Raw genomic sequence first — 20,872 nt, 5'->3', positions numbered from 1 at the left:
CTTTAGGCCCCATTTTGCCTGTGGGTCCATACACTTCAGTAGCTAGCTCAATTAGCCTCCCCTAGCAGAACCCGAGCAGCCGGGATTACAAGGTGGCTGGGTGACTGTCAGGAAGAGGCATAGCTCTAAAGTCAAGCCCGTTGTTCACCATCGACCTGTCCACGCTTCTAACAGATTTTCCCCACTCAGCGACACACCCGCTGAGGAAAAAACCCTGGTAATTGGCAGCTCTATAGTCAGAAACGTGGCATTAGAGACACCAGCGGCCATAGTCAAATGCATTCCAGGGGCCAGAGCGGGCGACATAGAATCCTATTTAAAACTGCTGGCTAAGGATAAACGTAAATATGGTAAAATAGTTATTCACGTCGGCGTTAATGACACCCGGTTACGCCAATCGGAGGTCACTAAAATTAATGTTGCATCGGTGTGTAATTTTGCCAAAACAATGTCGGACTCCGTAGTTTTCTCTGGACCCCTGCCAAATCTGACCAGTGATGACATGTTTAGCCGCATGTCGTCCTACAATCGCTGGTTGTCTAGATGGTGTCCAGCAAATAACGTGGGCTACATAGATAATTGGCAATCTTTCTGGAGGAAACCTGGTCTGATGAGGAGAGACGGCATCCATCCCACTTTGGAAGGAGCAGCTCTCATTTCTAGAAATATGGATGAATTTATTTGCCACCCTAAAACATGACAACCCAGGGCTCAGACCAGGATGCAGACTTCTCTGCAGCTTCCCACCTGCTGCTACCCACCCAATGGATTAACACAAAAGGAGCAAATCCTCTTGTGCAAAAAGAAATTATTAAAACAAAAACTTTAACTGAACAAAAACATCAAACTATTAAATGTGGTTTGCTGAATATCAGATCTCTCCTTTCCAAGTCTCTGTTAGTGAATGAGTTGATTTGTGATCATCATATTGATATATTTAGTCTTACAGAAACCTGGCTGCAGCAGGAGGATCATGTTAGCATTAATGAAGCAACTCCCTGTGACTGTTTAAATGTTCACATTCCTCGAACCACAGGCAGAGGAGGAGGAGTGGCAGCTATTTTCAGATCAGGGTTACTCATCAGTCCCAGACCCAAGATTAGTTTGAGCTCTTTTGAATCTCTGATTCTCAGTTTTTCCCACGCAAAGTGGAAATCCCAGAAACCTCTTGTGTTTGTTGTTGTGTATCGTCCACCTGGCCCTTATTCTGAGTTTCTGTCTGAATTCTCAGAGTTTTTATCCCAGTTAGTGCTGAGTACAGATAAAGTCATTGTTGTGGGTGACTTTAATATTCATGTAGATGTTGAAAATGATAGCCTGAATATGAACTTTAATTCTATATTGGACTCTATTGGATTTTCTCAGAGTGTGCACAGACCGACTCACTTCCTTAATCACACCCTTGATCTTGTGCTGACTTATGGCATTGAGAGTGAACAGTTAACAGTGTTCCCTCATAACCCTGTCTTATCTGACCATTTTCTGATAACCTTTGAGTTTACATTACTTGACTATACAGTTTCTGAGAAGAAATTTACATATAGAAGGTGTCTATCAGAGGATGCTGTAACCAGATTTAAAGAATTAATTCCATCATCCTTTTCTTCACTGCCATGTGCAGATATGACAGAGGACGACTACCTAAACTTTACTCCAGCAGCACTTGACTCTCTTGTTGACAGCACTATAGTTTCAATGCGTACAGCACTGGACAATGTTGCCCCTCTGAAAAGGAAGGTAATCAGTCAGAAGAGGCTGGCTCCTTGGTATAATTCACAGCTGCGTGCTTTAAAGCAGACTGCAAGAAAGCTGGAGAGACAGTGGCGTTCCTCTAATTTAGAAGAGTCTCAGTTAGTCTGGAAAGATAGTTTAATAACGTATAAGAAAGCCCTTCGTAAAGCTAGAACTGCTTATTATTCATCATTGATAGAAGAGAATAAGAATAATCCCAGGTTTCTTTTCAGCACTGTAGCCAGTCTGACTAAGAGTCCGAGCTCTGCTGAGCCAGTTATTCCTTTAACTCTCAGCAGTGATGATTTCATGAGCTTCTTTATTAATAAAATTGTTTCTATCAGAGAGAAGATTGATGGAGTCCTTCCCACTATTATCACTGATGTATTATCAAGTACAGCAGCTTTAGAAGTATCTTTAGAACCTGATTTATATTTAGACAGCTTCTGCCCAGTTGATCTCTCTGAACTAACAACAGCAATAGTCTCTTCTAAACCATCAACTTGTGTTTTAGACCCAATCCCAACCAGACTGTTCAAGGAGGTTTTCCCCTTAACTGACACTTCCATATTGGATTTGATCAATCTGTTTTTGTTGACAGGATATGTACCTCAGACTTTTAAGGTTGCTGTAATTAAACCTTTACTTAAAAAACCTACTCTTGATTCAGAAGTGTTGGCTCATTATAGACCTATATCCAATCTCCCTTTTATGTCTAAAGTTCTTGAAAAAATAGTTGCAGCTCAGCTTTGTGATCACTTACACAGAAATAATCTGTTTGAAGAGTTTCAGTCAGGATTCAGAGTGCATCATAGCACAGAAACTGCACTGCTGAAAGTTACCAATGATCTCCTCTTAGCCTCTGATAGCGGACTTGTGTCTGTGCTTGTCCTGTTGGATCTCAGTGCTGCATTTGATACGGTCGATCACAGTATCTTATTACACAGACTTGAACATGTTATTGGGATTAAAGGAACTGCATTAGGCTGGTTTAAATCATATTTATCTGATAGATTTCAGTTTGTTCTTGTAAATGAAGAATCTTCCTCACACACCAGAGTAAGTCATGGAGTTCCCCAGGGTTCTGTGCTTGGACCGATTCTTTTCACTTTATACATGCTTCCATTAGGTAACATTATTAGACAGCATGGCATAAATTTCCATTGCTATGCTGATGATACTCAGCTGTACTTATCTATAAAACCAGATGAACCCAATAGGTTGGTCAGACTACAAGCATGTCTTAAAGACATAAAGACCTGGATGACTCAGAACTGTCTGCTTCTAAATTCAGACAAAACTGAAGTCGTTATCTTTGGACCTGAGCGTTTCAGGGAGAAATTGTCTAGCTATATAGTTACTCTAGATGGTATTTCCTTGGCTTCTAGTTCTACAGTGAGGAACCTTGGAGTTATTTTTGACCAGAACTTATCATTTGACTCGCATATAAAACAGGTTTCTAGGACTGCCTTCTTTCATCTTCGTAATATTGTTAAAATCAGAAACATCTTGTCTCAGAGTGATGCAGAAAAACTAATTCATGCATTTGTTACTTCAAGATTGGACTACTGTAATTCTTTATTATTGGGCTGTCCCACATATTCTCTGAGAAGCCTCCAGCTGATCCAAAATGCTGCAGCCAGAGTTCTGATGAGAACTAACAGGAGAGATCATATTTCTCCAGTTTTAGCTTCTCTTCATTGGCTCCCTGTTAAATTCAGAATAGAATTTAAGATTCTTCTCCTTACATATAAAGCTCTTAATGACCGAGTTCCATCATATCTTAAAGATCTCATTGTAAGATATTTTCCTAACAGAGCACTTCGTTCCCAAACTGCAGGTTTACTTGAGGTTCCCAGAGTTTCTAAAAGTAGAATGGGAGGCAGAGCCTTCAGTTATCAGGCCCCTCTCTTGTGGAATAAGCTGCCAGTAAATGTCCGGGAAGCAGACACCCTTTCCACTTTTAAGACCAGGCTTAAAACTTTCCTTTTTTATAAAGCTTATAGTTAGGTCTGTTGAATCTGATAGTGTGTCTGCTAGTGTGTCTTGTCCTGCCTCCACCTCTGGCACCCTCTATACTTTCATTACCCCCTACCCGAACCAGGGTTTGAATCCCATTCCTGCCTATCTTACCTCTTTTATTTCTCCCCCTACCCGAACCAGGGTTTGCATCCCCACCCCGCTGTGACTGGTGTGCAGTTGGTGAGAGTGAGTTGTATGGCTTTGTTTTTGCTGGTATTTTTAGTGATTATAGGACTGTTTAGGTGAGTTTGTCTGCTGAATCTGCTAGTGTGTCTTGTCCTGCCTCCACCTCTGGCACCTTCTATACTTTCATTACCCCCTACCCGAACCAGGGTTTGAATCCCATTCCCGCTTATCTTACCTCTTTTATTTCTCCCCCTACCCGAACCAGGGTTTGCATCCCCACCCCGCTGTGACTGGTGTGCAGTTGGTGAGAGGCTGAGGTAGCTTGTGGCTGTAAAAGATGGTTCTATATATGGATCTATATAGGGAGTATAGGGAATTACTCACTGAGTCTGGTCCTTTATTTATTTATTTATTTTCGTTAGCACAAGTTTCTTGTGTTTACCTTGAATAGGGATGGCTCAGGTGATCCTGAAACATCCCATAGTTAAGCTGCTATAGGCCTAGACTGCTGGGGGGCCTCATCTGTCACACCTTTCCTCACTTTACTCTCTTTATGTATAAGTGATATTATTGTGGTCATTAACTCGTGTTTCCCTGTTCCAACAGATATCCTTTGAATGGTGTTACAGTGCCGCCACCGCCGCGCCCCCCCCCCCCCACCCCCACCCCCCTTTCTGTCTTCTCAAACCCCAGCTGGTCGAGGCGGATGGCCACCCTTCCTGAGTCTGGTTCTGCCAGAGGTTTCTTCCTGTTAAAAGGGAGTCGTTTCTCTCCACAGTCGCCTCAGGCACGCCGCTCAGGCCGGGAGATTGGACCGAAAAAACAAAAAGTTTTCAGTGCAATCTGTTGGTTTTCTTAGCTAGGAAATTGTTTTTGAATTGGCTCTATATGAACGAATTGGATTATTTTATGAATTATGATTATTATTAATTAATTGAATTCCAATTGGCTTGAATTGGACTTACTATCTAAGTGCCTTGAGATGACATTTGTTGTATTTGGCGCTATATAAATAAAAATGAATTGAATTGAATTGAACTCGTTAATTATTTATTATAATTTATTTTTTTTAAATACAAATATTTAAAAAAAAATTGTGCCTTTAATGGAAAGGAAAGTTCAGAGAGACAGGAAGTAGAGAGAGGGGGAACAACATGCAGCACAGGGCCGTCCGATGCGGGACTCGAACTGGGGCCAGCTGCAGCGAGGACTATAGGCTCTGTTCATGGGGCGCCTGCTCAACCCACTACGCCACTGACCACCCCTGTTTTATTACCTCCGCCCAGGAGGTTATGTGATCGCCCGAGTCTGTTGGTCTGGATGTTTGTCTGTTCTCGTGCTGCAATCTTGCGACCTGCCACAAGGTGGCGACAAAGCTTCCTCGGCGGAGGTCTGCACTCTCTGAGTGCATTTCTAGTTATTTATTTTATTATCGTAAAAGTCTGTTGCTCACAGGCTTTTATTTTGTAAAAGATGTTGCTGTCTGCTGTGGAACCTAAAAGAAAGTAATCGGTGGATCCACCAAACATGGAGAAGGGTACGGAACTTTTACTCAGCCATTTTCATTTTAAAGTTCTTCCAGACGGCGGAGTCGACAGAACCAAAGTCATCTGTAAACACTGCCAAGTTGAATTGTCTTCTCAGCAGTGATGCCGGTAACGCGTTAATTAGTAACGCGTTACTGTAGTCGGACTACTTTTTACAGTAACGAGTAGTCTAACGCAACTACTATTTCAAAAATAGTAGTCAGATTGAAGTTACTTATCTAAAACATCGTGCGTTACTATTTCTGCATTTCAGGGGAACATATATTTGGCTTTTGTCAACATATATTCACGATTATTACAACCATACATTTGTATTGAAATAATTTGGGATAATTTCGTTTTCTTATGAGTTATATCAGTGTCCGCGACGGGAGCGGGGTTCGCCTGAAGTCACTCGTTATTTTACATCTACCTACCCAGTAAAACTGATCTGTCCCACTAAAATGTTAAACACCAGCGATATCATTTGTTACATTTTACTCACTTTCCCTAATCATTTTAAATAAATACACTAATCTAAACCACAGTTTTCATCAGTGCCTGTCACAGACGATAGTTGATAGGTTTAGCTATTCGTGCTAACTTTATAACATATACGTTTCAGGCAGTGCTATGGAGAGGGCTAGCTAGCTGTTTATCTTACCTGGTCGCAATTGATGACTCAAAGATGACTTGTTAACGTCTTTGTACTGTATTACATCCTCTATGATATCTGAATGAGTGTACGGGTGTTTATCTATGTATACTTCGTCAGGTGTAGCTTTGGGTAATCCAGTAACAGCTGCAGTTGTAGGCGACTAGCATACAAACATTTCTGCAAAGCGACGGGTCTGACGATCAATCAGGTTTGTTTAAACTTTTATTGGTCAACGAGTGGATAAACGTGACATTTTTCGGTCAAAAACTTGACTGTCATACTGGCTTGGGCCAATAATTATCAGCAGGTTACGTGTTATGACCGTCCGTTTGTCTGCATCGCTGCGAGTGAATGACTGATGGTCACTGAATCATTGGTTACTCCACAGTTTCTCGCATAAATGCAACTAAAAGCCAAGTCATAAATACAGATACGGGTTTTGTTCTGATTTGTTTTGTAAAACCACTCCTTGCTGCTCTAATGCGGGACAACTACATGTTCAATATAACTTAAGTGTTACCGTAATTCATAGATAGATGCAATCAGAGTTAAATGCATGGAGTCAAGAATGTCTATTGTATTTTTTTTTTTAAAAGAAGTGTTTATGTTAAATTGAGTCAAGAAACGCTACTTTATTTCTTATAAGAAGTATTTATGTTAGATTTAATGAAGTCAAAAAAGCATTTAATTTGTAATAAGTATTTCAGTTAAATGAAGTGAAGAAAGAGTATTTTGATTTTTTTATACTGTTTTTGTTTCATAAAACCACTTCTTGCTGCTCTAATGTTAGACAACTACAGGTTCAAGGGATGTTCAATATGTATTACTTTTTTACATAAGAGGTTTTTTTATATTTTAAGTAAAGTCAAGAAAGACTGTCTTATTTTTTTTTATTTAAAAAACATGTAAGCCTATTTCAAGAAAAAGTTTGCAAATGCCAGTGTCATTTTTGATGTTCCGGTTAAAATACATGTCAATAAAGTGAGTATTGGCAGAACTGGTAGTCATTTTCATGTTATAGGGGCGGGGGATCAGCCTCGGCTGAAAGTAACTAAAAGTAATCTAACTTAGTTACTTTTGAAAGCAAGTAGTCAGTAACTTAACTAAGTTACTTTTTAAAGAAGTAATCAGTAGTCACTAGTCGGATTACTGTTTCAAAGTAACTATGGCAACACTGCTTCTCAGCGTAGTAGTTCCAGTCTAAAATATCACTTAAAGGCAAAACACACAACTGATAGCAGCAAGTCATTCAAGGAAACAGGCAGTGGAGCGAGGCTTCTACAGAAAAACTACAGAAAGATGCTGATGTTAAAAGTGTGTTTGCACAACAAATGTTATGGCACTTTCATTCATATGGTAGCACATTTAAAATAAAACTAAATGCTAAAAGCTATATACACTACTTTTGGATTCATTTTTGGATTTTGCGTACAAATGCGATTAATCGTGATTAATCTAATTCATTAGATTAATTGTGATTAATCAGGGAAATCATGTGATTAATTAGATTAAAAATTTGAATCGTTGCCCAGCCCTAATAAAAACACTAGTGCAAGGTCAGATTGAAAGCTCATAAAAGTCTGTTATTCATCTTTAAATTTTACTGATAAAAACACAGCGAAAGGGGCTCCGGGGAGGGACGGCGAAAACAAGGCACACTTCATTAAAAACAATTATCTTTTTAATGAAGTGTGCTCAATGTCGTGACCACGGCTCAGTGGACAGGGTGGTTGTCCTCCAGCCGATAACATGCAGGTTCAGTTGCTAACCCTCCCACATGTTGTCACGTCCGTGGGAAAGACTTTGTATGTTCATCGCTGGATATTAGTATAGAAAGAAAAGCACTTTTCATATGGAGGTACCATCAGCGACAGTATTAAACATTTCCCAGAAACCAAAGCATCTGTGGAGCGCACAGAAACCCCACCCTCCAACCCACAGCAAGAGTCCAGTGGAACCAGTTGATTTTGCCATTCAGTGAACACACCGTGGTCCAACAGTAAGCTGCCACATTTAGCCGTCACAAACTAAAAAATCTCCCTTTCCGTGCTTAAAGCAGAAAGGAGCAGAGGGGGACTGTTTTACATCCACATTAATTGTCAGTTTATTGAGAAAGTATCAATAAAACCCTAAGAGCAGCGGTTCAGAGCGATGCTCTACAACCGGCCCCTGCAGTAGCAGCACTGATCCCATTGTGTCTCTCTTTGCGTCCTCTTGAGATTCTTTGCTGAGACTTGTTCTGCTTTCTAAACATTTTTCCACAACAGTTTGGATGTTGGGCCCTCCCCTTGTTCACCCTTAGTGTTACGATGCGTGGGTTGCGAGGCGTGGAAGGACACGAATGCGGACTTTCAAAAAACAAGACTTGATTTATTTGTAAAAAAACAAGGTTAACACAAAACGCGGCTGAGCCGGATGACAAAAACTAAACTATGAAAACAAAACATGACTAAGACAAAACAAAACAAAACAAAGAACATGGCTTGGCTTGGCTTAACATGGCATGGTAATACATGGCTTGGCTTGGCTTGGCTTAACATGGCTTAGTAATACATGGCTTGGCTTGACTTGGCTTAACATGGCTTGGTAATGCATGGCTTGGCTTAGCTTAGCTTGGCTTGGCTTAACATGGCTTGGCTTGGCATGGTAATACATGGCTTGGCTTAGCTTGGCTTGGCTTAACATGGCTTGGTAATACATGGCTTGGCTTGGCATGGTAATGCTTGGCTTGGCTTGGCTTGATTGGGCTTGGTAATTCATGGCTTGGTAATACTTGGCTTGGCCTGGCTTGGTAATATGTGGGAGAAGGATGTCATGACATTCTCATGACTTCTGGCCTAGTTACATCGTCTGCCTTGCTGACTGGTTCAGAATATTGTTGATAGTTAGAATGAGTTGTTTAACATTAGGCACCTCCAGAGAGTGCCACGTACGCTTGTTTTGATAAGGACCAGCATAAAGAGAGATCACAGAAGGAAGACGGCGGACATTTTGTACATTCTGTATGCATATTTGCTGTGACAGTTTGTTCAATAAACTCCCCAATGGACGGCTGACCAACGCGTGATTCGACTCCTTTTCTCCACAACATAATGGTGACCCCGAATTCGTGAGAGTTTGCATCTGGATCCCGGCGGAGCGTGTCCTCTGTGCCCCGACAACCGACATCAGCTGTAACAAGCCGGCAGGTTGGATTCTTTTCCTACCATTACGCAGCTGATCTCTGTTAGTGGAGCACAGCTGACAGGCTTCTTCCGGCTTCCCCAAATTTAAAAGAACACAGGAGAGGGTACGGATTTTGCATTCGGTAAGCACTTCCATTGTTTACTTCTGCGCAGGGGGGCTGCTGAAATTGTTTTGAAATTCTGGGCCAAGAGGTGCCAAATGCTTGAATTGAGATACAATTGGGTAAACAGCAGCTTATGTGAGTTGTTAAGCAGACAGCTGTGAGCAGCTGGTCGGGCTATTGTGTTGTTGTATTTTTTTTGTGGTAATTAAGGAAGACTAGTCGCTCATGCTCGGGCAGGAAATAAATCGATGAGTTTAAACTGGAATAGTGGATACGCTTTTTAGAGCGGGCAGATTGGAAATCACTCGTTCATAGTGATGTCATAGAGCCAACGGCCAACCTTTAATGCATTGGGGTTAGGAATACCGTGGGGGGTAGGAATACCGTGGGACTATGGTTCGCATTAGTCATTAATATATGTGAAAATTATTTTCACTAGTCAAGGAGTAGACGAATGCTGGTAATTGATTGACTTGCGAACATAAAAGTTTGAAGGTGAAATCAAAACGGCAGTTCAAGAAAACTCCGAAAAAAGTCAATTCCAGTTCTATACGGGCACATTTTAAGTATATATGTTTATATCATTTTATATCTGCTTAGAACTCTTTGGAGTTATCCGAGACCTCAGTATAAAGACATTTTGAGAAGAAAATTCAAATTCGTGCATGTATTGACCACAGGAGATCATATTAAAGAGGTCACAGCGAGGCTGATAATGTACACTCACGTACACGTCAGCATCTGCTGCTTTGGTCAAGAAACCATATCACAAAGCTTGTAGGGAAAACACATTTTGTATTCCATATATTGCCGACACCAACATCTCCTGAAAAATTAGAAGTCTAAATGAAAGAAATTGATAATTTAAAACTGTGAAGATTTGAACGGTGACTGACACAAAAACTTTGATCGACTGACTTGGTGTGAGTGTGTGTGACCGGTCTTTGTTTGTCTGTCAATGTGTGTGAAATCCTGTTGTTTTATGTGAATCTAAAAAGAAGAAAAAAGTTATTTTGTATGATGAATCAAGATTCTAACTCATCTCATCCCTTGACTTTTGAGTATTTTAGTCATTTTGAGTTAACACATAGAGTTAACACCACGTCTTACATATAATCTTAGGTTAAATAAAAATTGAGTGCAGAGACACTCAGATAATGGTTCATTGGTATAATTTGCTTCATTGTTATAATTGCCGCATTGATAGTTTGTTGAAATAAGGTTTTGTTACAGTGAAGAGCTGTGATTTTTAAACGCTGTGTGTTTATTTCTTTAAGATTCTGTATTTTCGTTGAGTGCATCTTGTTACTATTGAATTATTGAATACTGCTGTGATTGGCGTTAAGTTTCTAAAGTTCTATTTTCAACAGGCGAGTGAAGGTGTTTGGCTTTCAGGGGGAGAGCGAGGTGCTGCGCGGGCACGCTACTCGTGTGGAGGCGCGCTGCTCGTCCTTGACATTCTTGTGCTGGTTTTACGCTCACAAATGTTCGTGTGTGATCACATTTTCTTTCCTTGTGTCTTCCAGGGGCACTTTATGGCTGAACTAAAATAGTTATTAGTTTTCTTTAGGTAATGTGCTAATTGCGGAGTTGTTATCAGTTGAGTGAATTGGTTTCGCAATTCTAGAGGAGAGGTTCTGTCTCTAGTCCATTTGAATGTGACATCCCTGATAAAGAAAGTTTTCGCTTATGCATTGTTTATGTATCTTTTGGTCTGTGTTTTCCCTGTCCACAGCGTGTTAAATTGTATTTCTTTTTCTTTCTTAACAAATGCCATTTTGAGGTGAAGAATAGTGCAACTGTTATTTCTGTGTTTGGTTTGTATTTTTTCCCTGTCCAATGCTGGACAGATTGTATTTCTTCCTGTTTCTTAACTTGTCACAAAAAGTGTGACAAACGCCATTTTGAGTAGGGGTGTGGTTCAATTGTTATGTTTGGGAGGAGTTAATAACAGTCTAGGAAGTAGACGTAATGATGTGTTCATATTTGATTGGTTAGAATTCACGTGATTCATTGGAGGCGGGCTTAGAGGTGTGTTCATATTTTATTGGTCAAAAAATATTTTTATTTCATTGGTCAGAATTGACGTAGCTGTGACGTGCATTGTGTCATCTGGATTGGTAGAGAGACATTGTGTATGGTTTGGATCGGAAGCATCCGGATGTGAGCAAAAAGGGGGGCAACGCCTTTAGTCAGAGTCACTTCAAACAGAGTACGCATTAACTGAGCTTTCGATTAGCAACAAATTAACATTGGGTAGCATTAGTAATACAGCTAGTATTGATTAGCAATAAGTAGTATTGATTAGCAATAACTATCATTGTTTAGCAGGGATTAGCATTGGGTAACACGAAAGTTAGTGTTGATTAGCAATAACTAGCATTGATTAGCAATCACTAACATTGATTAGCGATAATTAGCATTGAGTAGCATAATTAGCATTCGATTAGCATTGGTGAACAAGGAAGCTAGTATTGATTAGCAATAAGTAGCATTGATTAGCAATAGTTAGCATTGTTAGCATTTCGTTAGCCATAATTAGCATTGATCGGAAATACAATTAGCATTGATTAGCAATAGCAATAAGGCAAATATTGGTTTAAATCTTAATTAGCAATAGGTTAGCATTTATTAGCAACAGCTAGGAAGCTAACATCAATTGGCATTGGTTAGCAAACATTAACGTTAGCAATAATAGTAACCAAACTCCAAACTAGCTAAAGTAGCCTAACATTGAATTAACATTGGTTTAATTTAAAAAAAACAAAAAAAAAACAACCTAGAGCATAAGCTTTCAAAGCTAACATAGGCTAACCTTAACATTAGCATTGACAATATCCAATCCAATAATTAGCAGCATCTAAGCTAAATTTAGCCGAGCATTAAATTAGCATTGATTAGAATTAGTTTAATTTAAATTGACTTTCAATAAAAAAAAATTTAAAAAAAAGTGGAATAATAATAATAAATAAGGAAAATTAGGGAAAATAAATAAGTAAATAAAAAGTCAAAAGAAGGGAACTAACTAGGTGAAACAATGGATGTAACACCAACAATAACCATCAGCGCCAAACATCCTGAACATTCCAAAGATATTAAAAAGATATCTCTAAAATGGGAAAAACGAACAAAAAATAATGTCTCACCCTGGCCAAAAGGTGGCACTTTCAATGTAACTACCTGTAAGATTATGGAACAAAGGATTAAAGCTTACAAACCAAAGGACAAAAGCAAAAAGAGACAGGAAAAGAGAGAGCTTGAATTAAAAGTTTTACATTCCTTTGAGAATGCAGAGCTATATCCAACACTGCCAGGAGCAGTAAACATACAAGGAGATTCTGAAATAAAAGATCACAAAATATCTCATGAACGTCCAGAACCACAAATAGCTACATCAAGCAGTCATGGAGCTCCTGAGTCTGTTTTCAGATCAGGCAAGGGGACAGCTCCCACAATACCAAAAATCACCATAACTGGCACCTCCAGTTCAAAAGGCATCTTCTGAAGAACATAAGAGTCCAACAGCGTCAGCACCGAGTTTGATAGAAATGACGCAGAGACAGTATGTGCCGTGGCAGACGCTCGACCTAGCGAGGCTGGTTGCTCGATTGCCGGACATTCACACAGGTGCAAGCAAATGGATAAGAGCGTTTGAACAAGAGACTGTGAATAAACTGTTGACTGTGGGACACATTAAGGCAGTGTGGGCACTGTGTTTTGGAACTTCTACCATGGAGGGCATTTTGAGACACAGTGAGAGTGACTGGATGTTAAGCCACCGAGCTGATGGAACTGATTTTAATGCATATCGAGCTGCACTCTGGAGAGCGTTACGAGCTGAGTTTCCCGTGGGAGTGGACCTCGAAGCATTAAAGGGGAAGCCACTGTCAGGAACAGAGAGTCCGGTTGTGTACATTGCACAACAATTGAAAAAATGGAGACAAGAGTCTGAGGGAGAAATTGAAAAGAGCCCAGCTTGGGTGACATTGTTCAGAGTTTCCTTTAAAGAGGCTCTGCCTGCCCCAGTTCAGGGGAGGCTGGAGGAGGTGGTGGGGTTGAATTCAATGTCACATGGACAATTCCGAGACCACGTTGTGCATGCAGTAAACAAATACAGAAAAGAACTGAAACGGAAGGAGCAGGAGGAGGATATGCAAAGGGAACTTGCACGGTTGCAGTTAGAAGAACTGCAAGCGAAGCAAGAAGTACGAAATGAGGCCATGACAGCCGGGGCCGCTGAACAGCCATCACAGGGGCAAGTCCATCGTCGACCCTGTCAAAGGTCAAGAAGAGGTGCACCTGGAGGACGAAGGTCCTCGGGGGCATGTTGGGCCTGTGGCGAGAGGACTTTGTTTACAGCTGTCCGAGAGCACCGAGAAACCCGAGTGTTCGGCAGGACCGTGGCCAGTCCCTGCGGGGCGGAGCAAGTGACCCGGCAGGTCCAAGGCGTTCCTCTGGCAGAGGAATCCCAGTATTGGTTTACATTGACATATAGAGGTAAGAAGTACACTTACATCCGACGTACTCAAAAGGGTTTAAAAACCGCCCTCAGGTGTGTCATTATTACGGAACAAAACAAAGTTTTTAAGTTAAATGTGTCACGATTACTAAGTTTCTAAAACTTGAATTTAAATATGTCACTATTACAAAACTATGACTAAGTTTCTAAAACTTAAATGTAAATAGGTCACTGTTACTATGACAAAACAAAACCAAGTTTCTAATTTAAATTTTAGCATTGATAGCCTAAGTTAGAGTATCTATTTATCCCATAGGGAATTACTGATATCTCTCTATCCCACGTGGTTTGAGTAAGTAAAGCGCCGTATCCAAAATAAATAAATGTAGTAATAAAATTAAAATACAACAAGTATGATCTTCTTTTGGGAGGATTATGCAATAAAATGTGCTTCCTCTGGAAGGAATCATGAAAAATCCAAAGATCAAAGGTTGAAAGCACAACTGGAGAGGACAACCGAGGCTAAGTTAGCCTTTGAAAGTTTGAAACAAAATTAGCAAAAGTCATCCAAAACGGGCAACATTAGTCTATGGGAAGCCATTTTTCTTATATGTCTCCAATAGACACCATAAGATTTCAGAACTAATAAATCAGAGTAGGTATGTTGTGACTCGGACAGGATGTTTGCAGGTTGTACATCTTTTGACACATCCAGATGTGAGAATACAGAAGTGTACTACATCGGGATCTGCGGATGTCATTCCACGTGAGTTTGAAGGAGAACCACATGAGCGTGTGTCAGAAGCTGTGAGATACACTAAACGGAGACCTGACTTAGAAGCAACTTCACTTGTTCAGGCTGATGTCACTTATGTTGTGCATGGTTCATGGGGTGAGATCATTTGGGTAATCATGCAGGTTTTGCGGTTGTGAAACAGGAAGGTGGAAAACTTTGTGACGGTGAAAGCTGAGAAGTGTGAACAGCCATGTTCGGCACAGTTGGCTGAACTGAAGGCACTAACGGAAGCATGTCTACTGGTGTAAGGTAAGGTTACGAATGTGTACACAGATTCTGCATATGCTCATGATATTTGCTATTTGTTTGAAGCAGTTTTGAAGCAGAGAGGGTTCAGGAGGTCAGACGGAAGTCCAGTGCGACATGATGTCCAAATGAAGGAGCGGATTGCAGTCATGAAAATTGAAAATTGGCAGTGATAAAGTGTCAAAGAATCGTAAAGGTAACGAAATGGTCAGTAAAGGTAACAACGAGGCTGATGAAGCAGCGAAAGTAGTATCAAAGTGCCAGATTGCTGTCTTGGCACCAATGGTGTTACTGGAGCCAGAGGTCACACCACCACAAGGATATTGGTCATACATATTGGATAAATAGTCGTGAAAAAAAAAAAAAAAAGATTTTTGGGTAAGAGAATTGATTCATCTGTTTATCATTCCATCAGAGATTAGCTCAAATAATGGTTAAGTGTTTGTTTATAAAAGTGCAAGAGGCATTCTGCAGCAGCTGCGAATCAAGCAGCGCTGTGGGGCCGTTTATCATCCACAGAGTCAAGGGATGGTTGAGAGGATCAAAGGAACCTGGAAAGTGAAATTGAATTGAATCTGTGCTTCAACTAAACTAACTAAATGCTTTGCCGCTTGCACTAATGAGATTTCCTATGCAGACTCATAGAGTCACGCACTAACACCGCATAAAATGCTAACGGGTCGACCCATGCCGGCACCTCAGGGAGAGGTCCCTTTAAAGGGCCCCCACTTGAGCAGGTTACATGGAGCAATTAACTGCAATCCACAGAACAATCTATCTACAAGAGGAGACCAGAGACTCAGGTCTCGAACAGCTGGTTGAGAGACCAGTGGTGCCAGGCGACCAGGTGCACATCAAAGTGTTCCGAAGGAAGTGGCTTGTGCCAAGACGGAAAGGACCGTACACAATGGTGCGAGCAACACCAACAGCAGTTCAAGTGGAAGGTAGCAACACATGGTACCATTTGAATCACTGCACTAGGGTTCGGACTAAAGAAACAGTCGGAGTCGAGTCCGAGGGAAAGGATGGACGAAAGGAAGAGGTTAAGATTTCTGACACTGTGAGCATCTAGGTGTGGGTGTTGGCCGACAGCATGTGCTAAGGAGAACGAAGCCTGGAGATGTTGGACGGGATCCCGCAAACAGGAGAGGCTGGAAGGGTCCCGTGAGGAAGCCACCCCACAGGGAAGTAGCCAGCCTGGGTCAGATGAGTATGATGCAACAATACACACCCACTCAGACCATGCCACGCCACAAACTTTGCCAGCAATGCACACTAGAGCTGGTCGGGAAGAGGTATCGGTTGAGCGTGAGTAAGTACGTGTGGATAAAGGTTGGAGGAAGTGTGAGGAAGTGTGAGGAAGTGTGAGGAAGTGTGAGGAAGTGTGAGGAGGTGTGAGGAAGTGTGAGGAAGTGTGAGGAGGTGTGAGGAAGTGTGAGGAGGTGTGAGGAAGTGTGAGGAAGTGTGAGGAAGTGTGGATCATGGGTCCGGTGGAGGAGACGACGAAATCGCTGCCTCCGGACGCCACGACAAAGGAGCAATCTGGTAAGATCATGTTGTCCTCGGGTCAGAAGAAGTTGTTCACAATGGTTGTAAGAATAGAAAGATTTTTCGGGGAAGTCTAGGGGGACTTGCTACCATTAGCACTACGGGACAGAATAATCATGTTAATCCAAGAACAGACGGAGTGTACATGCACAGGTGGAGTCAGGAAAACAGTGTAACTGTGGAAGATGGTTTAAGGCAGCACAGGATATGTGGTATAGATGGGCATGGGACACTACGAGAGAACTGACAGCGAGTGTCTCATATGCGCAGACGCTCCAGGAGCATTGCCTGTTGTTGTTCCAGAGCCACACATCTTCAGGGACGGTGCGGGGTCCGGCAACGGGAATGCAGAGAAGGTAGGTTCACATCGGAAGAGGATAAACGGTTATTGTTTCCTAGGTGTGGTATTAAGTGCAGATTGATGTTTGGGCCAAATAAATTACACAATTGTTTTCAAAATAAGGAAGGGCCACAAATTGGAGTCTTCTTGTGTTGAATTTAATCTGAGTACATTACAGGATGGGCCTCCCACTGATTATAGAGTAGATTACGATGGTGAGGTTGAATGCTTTTGGAACTCACGTAGGTAATACTACTGTTAAATGCAAGGTCGCAGGGGTTTTATCTTGGTTTCCACACGCAAATATGAAACCAATATTTATTAGGATTTATTTATTTGGATCAAATTGTGAAAATATAGAAATGGAGAATGAAATTGGAGGAGCAGCAGCTCTCTGTGGTCTCTGCTGGAGACGCCGGACACATCGGGGGAAGCGAGCCGGCGCACTTGTCAGATTACGGCAGCGGGGGTTTCGCACTGCGCTCCCGTCTATTCACCTGGCCAACGTCCGCTCTCTGGCGAACAAGGTGGACGAACTGCAGCTCCTCAATACAACCAACACGGACTTCAACAGATCTGCTGCCTTGTGCTTCACCGAAACCTGGCTCGGTGAGCACATCCCGGACACTGCTCTCTACCTGCCTGGATTTCACCTGCACCGAGCTGACCGGATAACGGAGCTTACGGGGAAAACGAGGGGAGGCGGAATCTGCTTTTACATTAACGAAGGTTGGTGTACTGATGTCACAGTCCTAAACAAATCATGCAGTCCTCAACTAGAAACACTCTTCATCAACTGTAAACGGTTCTATTCGCCGCGGGAGTTTTCCTCGTTTGTTCTGGTCGGAGTCTACATCCCTCCTCAGGCCTGTGTTACTGAGGCGTTACAACACCTGGCCGACCAGATTAATAACGTGGAGAAAAAACACCCGGACTCTCTGCTCATTGTTTTGGGGGACTTTAACAGAGCAAACCTCAGCCACGAACTGCCAAAATATAAACAGCATATTAAGTGTCCCACCAGGGACACAAACACTCTGGACCACTGTTACACTGTTTGTAAGAACTCATATAACTCTGTTCCCCGTGCAGCCCTGGGACTCTCTGACCACTGCATGGTTCATCTTATCCCAACCTACAGGCAGAAGCTGAAATCTGCTAAGCCTGTGGTCAAGACGGTGAGGAGATGGACCAACAACGCCAAAGTGGAATTACAAGCCTGCTTTGACTGCACTGATTGGAGTGTTTTTGAGACTGCAGCCTCAGACCTGCATGAACTGACTGATACCGTGACTTCTTACATCAGCTTTTGTGAGACATGTGTGTGCCCACCAAAACCTTCCGCACATACAGCAACAACAAACCCTGGTTCACTGCAAAACTCAGGCAACTTCGTCAGGCCAAGGAGGAGGCCTACAGAAGTGGGGACAGAGTCCTGTACAACCAGACCAGAAACACGCTGACAATGGAGGTGAAAGCAGCCAAGAGGAGCTACGCTGAAAAGATTAAAAACAGCCTTTCAGCCAACGATCCAGCGTCAGTGTGGAGAGGCCTGCAGTCCATCACCAACTACAGGAGACCATCCCCAAACACTGCAGTGAATCATCAACTGGCTGACGAGCTGAATGTGTTCTACTGCAGGTTTGACACATTCACACCTCTCCACCTCCCCCCCCCCATTGACATCACCTGCCACTCTGCCACCTCTCCCCTCTGACCCCCCACCAGCACTCACGATCTGTGAAGAGGGTGTTCTGTCAGTCTTTCACAGACAAAAGATCAGGAAGGCACCCTGCCCAGACGGTGTGTCACCTTCCTGCCTGAAGGTCTGCGCTGACCAACTGGCCCCCATCTTCACCCTGATCTTCAACAGGTCCCTGGAGCTGTGCGAAGTCCCCTCATGCTTCAAACTCTCCACAATAATCCCGGTCCCCAAGAAACCCACCATCACAGGACTGAACGACTACAGGCCTGTTGCCCTCACATCTGTAGTCATGAAGTCCTTCGAGAGACTGGTGTTGGGGTACCTGAAGGACATTACAGACCCCCTGCTGGACCCCCTGCAGTTCGCCTACCGAGCGAACAGGTCAGCGGATGATGCCGTTAACATGGGACTGCACTACATCTCAAGAGACCCGTCTGTTAAACTCCTGAAGTTTGCAGATGACACAACAGTCATCGGCCTCATCCGGGACGGTGATGAGTCTGCATACAGACGAGAGATTGAACGGCTGGTCTGCTGGTGTGGTCAGAACAATCTGGAGCTGAACACGCTAAAAACAGTGGAGATGACAGTGGACTTTAGGAGAAGCCCCCCCACTCTGCCACCCATCACCATCACCAACAACGCAGTGTCTGCTGTGGAATCCTTCAGGTTTCTGGGCCCCACAATCTCTCAGGACCTGAAGTGGGAGACCAACACAGTCACTACCATCAAAAAGGCACAGCAGAGGTTGTACTTCCTGCGGCAGCTCAGGAAGCTCAACCTACCTAAGGAGCTGCTGATCCAGTTTTACACCGCCATTGTTCAGTCTGTTCTCTGTTCATCCATCACCGTTTGGTTCGGATCAACCACCAAACAGGAAAAAAACAGACTGCAACGGACAATAAGGTCTGCAGAGAAGATTATTGGTGTCAGCCTGCCCTCCATCCAGGATCTGTACCTGTCCAGAGTCAGGAAACGGGCAGGTTACATCTCTGCAGACCCATCACACCCTGGACACAAACTGTTTAAACTCCTCCCTTCTGCAAGGCGCTACAGAACTCTGTACGCCAAAACAACAAGACACAGGAACAGTTTCTTCCCTCAGGCTGTCTCTGTGTGAAACAGCTAAAACCGGACTTCAGTGTTTCATCCTTGCACCATGCACCAATTTGCACTTCTGATTTAATCTTGTTCTATGTCTATTTTTTTGTCTATTTTTTTGTAATTGTTGCACTAAAGAGAGTGAGGTGTAACCGGAGTCAAATTCCTCGTGTGTGTCCACATACCTGGCAATAAAAAGCGATTCTGATTCTGATTCTGATTCTGATGATCAGTTTAACTCAATATCTTTTTGGGGATCAGACACACCCGGTAGCTGAGAGTTACTGGATGTGTGGAGATAATGTTTTGTTAAATGTGTTACCCAACAGGTGGATAGGTCTTTGGGGACTGGTGAGGAGGAACACATCAGCTGTGTTAGTGTATGCCAAGGTAAACGAGATGCGAGGTTTGGATGTGGAAAAAGGGAGAGTTAAAAGGTCTAGTGATGACTACATCATGGATAAGCACGTTTACTTGGATGCAATAGGGCAGCCGAGAGGGATTCCTTTCGAGTTCAAAGCACGCAGGGAGATTGCAGCTGGATTTGAGTCTATTTTGCCGTGGATCATATTTAACAAAATGGTGCGTGGATTAATTACATGTAATACAACCAACAGAGGATTCTTAACTGCACGGGTGAAGGGTTTGCAGCCTTTGGAGAACAACTACATGAGATGAGTATGATGGCTTGGTAGAACAGGCAAGGTTTAGAATGTATATTAGAAGGGAAAATGGTGTTTGCCAGATGTTTGGGAAATGTTGTACATTTATACCCGGGAACACTGCAGCTGATGGGACGTTTACAACGGCCGTGAAGAAGATCAGAGAACGGAGAGAGGAGCTGACGTGTGATGGCGGTGGAGGTGAACGGTGGTGGACTGGTCTGTTTGGGATTTTGGGAGAAGGGGGAGCGATGACGGTTAAAGCGGGAATAGCAATATTGCTGATAGTGATAATGGTTTCCCTATTGGTGTGTTGCATTATACCCATTCTGAGAAGGTGGTTGCTGCAAGTGATGTTCAAACGGAGTATGGAACAGACCAGGAGGCAGATGACCATGCGAGACCAGGTCTGAGGACCAACGCATGGGAGAGCAGGTCAACGAATGAAGGTTATCAACGGACGGTTCATAAGATTCTTTCCTTGAGGGTGTGGAACCAAGCATAGTCTGACAGGGAGAAGAGATGCTGAAGATCTCTTTGATTGGGAGTGACGTACTGGCGACCTCTCCTCCCAGAGTTAGCTTAGCAGTTCCAGACCCAGCCGGACGGATGTTCGGCCAGAAGCAGACGACACCAGAGTACGGGAGATGGGACGGGACTAGA

This window comes from Odontesthes bonariensis, chromosome 11 (genome assembly GCF_027942865.1).
Source record: "Odontesthes bonariensis isolate fOdoBon6 chromosome 11, fOdoBon6.hap1, whole genome shotgun sequence".
Taxonomy (NCBI): domain Eukaryota; kingdom Metazoa; phylum Chordata; class Actinopteri; order Atheriniformes; family Atherinopsidae; genus Odontesthes; species Odontesthes bonariensis.
The sequence above is the reverse complement of the archived record's forward strand: the minus strand, read 5'-3'. Positions refer to the sequence as shown.